A 3,874-nucleotide genomic window follows, 5' to 3' on the forward strand; every position below is an offset into this window, starting at 1 on the left:
GAGAGGGAAGTCTGGGCATCTTTGCTTAGACTGCTGCCCCACAACCCGGTTCCGGATGAGCAAAGGAAAATGGATGGATGGATGGATAAGTAGCCTAATGTAAAGATGGTGCATTTCATAACATTATAAATAATTCAAACAAATCGAATTTCTATGTGTAAAGTGCAGCAGAGTTTTTTTTACTTGTTGGTGGAATCATTTTCACTCTGACCTAACGGATAATGATTAAGTTTTTAGTGTTGTAGTAAAAGAACACTTTTTTCTGTTCTGTCTAGAACCTGGTAGCTCAAACACTCTCCAGTGTGCAAACATCAAAACTATCGACTGTCAGGGGCTCAGGAACGTTTTACAGCAAAACGGCCCACAGTTTTACCAAACCATGAGCTATCAGCACTGGTTCTGTGGCCAGACTCCTGGAGTGGATGTATGTCATGTGAGTGATCCTGGATTCCGACCTAACTTTGTTTTGTATAGTCATTAGAAGTTGTGACCAGTTTAGGAATCAGTTTTTTAAAAAGAATGAAAAAAATGTAATATAACCAATCTAAATGCTTTGGTCTTACAGGGTGACTCAGGTGGAGGAGTGGTGTACCAGGACAGGATTTATGGTGTCAATAGCTTCACTGGTGATCCAAAATATGCCTGTTCTGAAGCAGCCGGGTTTATGGACATGTGTCATCCCCCATACATTCAGTGGATCCAAAAAAAACATAAAAAGACCTCAAAAATGTCTAATGTGTGGCTAAACAATGTGTGGTCCTTTCAGTTCACATTAGCAATTTCTACAGTTCTGAATTGACAAGTAATAAATTAACAATTGACTGGTATACATGTCCTGCTATCATTTGTAATCCCCAATATTTGAACATTGTTAAAAATCCAAAATGTGTAAAAACAAATATATCTATATTTCTCCATGTTTACAGCAGGAGTGGTTCCTATGCAGAACAGTATTATTCATTATAATGGCGGGATAATTTCCCAAATAGAGGTCACATGACTGGAACACAAATATATGGTGTTGCTGATTTTATGCTTTGACTGTGTACAGCAGCTAAACATCACTGTTTTCTCTGTGGAGGAATCACACTGCAACAAAAGGTGCTACATCACACAACAAAGGCCTCATACTCATTTTACAACTGCACCGACTGTGAGATGAGCTGCTACAGGATCAGATTCAGTTCAGGTGACATCCCTGAGTCATCAATTCACACAGTCAGAAAAATAAATATTTATATGCTCTTTACTGTGGCAAAAGTTCCAGTGGGGTTAAGACTATTAGCATCACCAACAGTATGATTAATCTTCTAATATCTGGCACCAAAGAAGGCCCAGTGTGCTTGTGGGAATGGGAAACGTTCTGTTAACTTGTAGTTGTTCCTTTAGTGGAGCTCAGTTCCAGTCTGCTGGGGAGGATATTCATAGTTGGTTCATTGTTGCTGTACATCCATTAAATATGGTTAGTCCCTCTGCTACAGGTGCACTTGTCTGTAGGGGTGAATGTGGGTGTGTGTGGTTGTCTGTCTCTGTCAGCCCTGTGATAGACTGCTGACCTGTCCAGGGTGGCCCCCGCCTCTCACCCTGTGTCGGCTGGGATTGGCTCCAGCCCTCGTTAGGATAAGCTGTGTAGATAATGGATGGTTGGATGTAACTAAGGCTTCTCTGGTCATAGCAAGGCTGCTGCTGAGGTTAGAAAGATTGACTCAGAAAGCAACAAACAATGTTTCTAGTTTATTTTTCTCACTTTTTTTGCCTTGTGGTCGAGGTTGTCATGCAGTCGACCTATCGTTCACTTGTTCATCATGTATAATGTGTGACTCCAGCAGTGAAACAGAGACCTGTAATCTGAATAGTTTCTTCGTTCTGGTCTTTTGTTGGTTGTTTCCTGTACCCGTTCATCAGGGTGGACAGTATCATCACACACAGAACAAGACTTTACAACAGCTTTGTCACTGTCACAGTAAGACTGATGGCAAATACGAAAATGTGAGAAACATGTGCAATAACCCCTCACTACCTCACCAAGTAAAATGCCATATCCACCTTCACCATGTGAATTACTAAGTGCGATGTTTGAAGTTCACTGTGGGAAATACTATTATCCCTATTTTGTGTGTATTGCAGTTTTAATACTTTGTCGCTCTCTGTAATTATTGACTTTAAGACTAAGTGTTCCTTCTAGCTTTTGACTTCTTACCTGACTCCAAAGGAGAGCTGCACAAGAATTCCTATATGCCTAGACTGTCTGTTTATGCATAAATGGCAAATAAAAATCTTGATTTGACTTGATCTATGGCATCTATTGGCTTCTTATTGGCATTGTTAAAGCATTTCATGCTACAACTGAGGGCAGCAGCAGTTGCTGTTTTTGTAACATGTTCACTATAGAGGAAAAACTGGAGATAAGTACAATAAGAAGCAATATAGACCTCAGATTAGAAAAGCATCAGCCCCCTTAATTCGTGTATTTTAACATCCTACCAGCAGGATACATACTGTGAGATGCTGCTGAGTCGAACATCTTCAACAGAGCTGACGTTTGCAGTGTGTTCACAGCTGATCAAGGCTACTCCGTCTGTGTTTACCATCCGATTCGGAGGCTGAATCACTTCAAAATCTGTTGAATGAAAAGGATTCAGCTTCTCTTCGAAAAACCTAATCAGGCTTCAACACAAGCATCTCGTCAGGTTTTCATTTAATTTAAGATACAGCCTGTTTAAGACACCAAGGACAGGTAAATGTTTTCAGTCCTTTCCTTTACTAGAGTGAATATTGTCAAGATTTCATCTTCATTCAGTGTTTTAAAATACTGACTGTGGCTGATGCATGTCAGAAACACAAATCTCTACCAATTCTCTTACAACAACAAATGTGGAAAAGTCAACAAATGGCTGATCAAATGAATTTCTTTGGATCATTAGGTGAATCATTTTTATTGGTTATATTATCATAATAAAACATAAAATTAAGAATTAAAAGGTTACAATAAAATAAACTGCTGTGTAAGGTCCTGTTTCCTGTAAATGGTGGAATGAAGAGTCCTACCTTGGCTTGAGTGGAAAATGAAGCTCAGAAAAATTGTGAAGATGATGAAGATGTTGGAGCTGGAAGATGTCATCTCACTGCTTCTGCTCATTCCCACAGCGGTAAAACTAAAATAAAAAAAATAAATAAATAAATAAACAATTAGTCAAGGCCTAAAAACTTATAACTGCAAAACTATTCACTAACACTTGACTGAGATGCTTCACTGCAAACAGGAACCAATGGTGACCACACTGTATTTCTGAGGTGGCTGTTCTCTCTGCTTAACAACTGTCACTCAGACTGTTTTTGTCTCTGTGGAAGGCTCTCTTTCCGGTAGCGACCAGTTGTCATGCAATAACTACTCATTTCTTCCTTTTTTAAACAAATCAACAGAATTACATCTCACCACTTCCTGTGCAGCAGGAAATATTTGTTTCATCTATGGAACAAATTAGTGTTTACGTACACAGCTTTACTGCTTGACTTGTTTCAGCGTTTTCTGCAGGAATATTAGTAGAAATAGTTCAGATTCTTTGATCATGTATGATATTCACGATGGCGTGAACTCTGAATTTAGAAATGGGCTGTCAAGAATGCCACTATAATACATTTCAGGACATCTTTGGACCAAAAAGCCAAACAAAATCATGTTAGACCTGCCATGATTAGTTTATTTCAAGTTTGTCAAGCACAAAAATAAATGTGCAATTATTTTACAGATCAGTTAAAATTATAGGCCATTTCTGACAACTATTTGACTGTTCCAGGTTCCTGAATGCAAGAAACTGTTTTCTTTGTCTTAAATTATATTAAATATTATAATATGAATATTATATAAATATTT

The 3,874-nt window shown here is 38.4% G+C and overlaps 1 long non-coding RNA gene across 1 annotated transcript; it reads right to left on the reverse strand.

The window, feature by feature from the left end:
* Positions 1 to 2,543: 2,543 nt before the first annotated feature.
* On the reverse strand, positions 2,544 to 3,308 carry LOC109975038 (uncharacterized). The gene is made up of 3 exons (XR_002277071.1): positions 3,235 to 3,308; positions 3,049 to 3,155; positions 2,544 to 2,620 (listed from the first exon to the last, which is right to left on the reverse strand). It is a non-coding gene; the product is annotated as an uncharacterized LOC109975038 (long non-coding RNA).
* Positions 3,309 to 3,874: the final 566 nt, after the last annotated feature.

This window comes from Monopterus albus, unplaced genomic scaffold (genome assembly GCF_001952655.1).
Source record: "Monopterus albus unplaced genomic scaffold, M_albus_1.0 scaffold359.1, whole genome shotgun sequence".
NCBI lineage: Eukaryota > Metazoa > Chordata > Actinopteri > Synbranchiformes > Synbranchidae > Monopterus > Monopterus albus.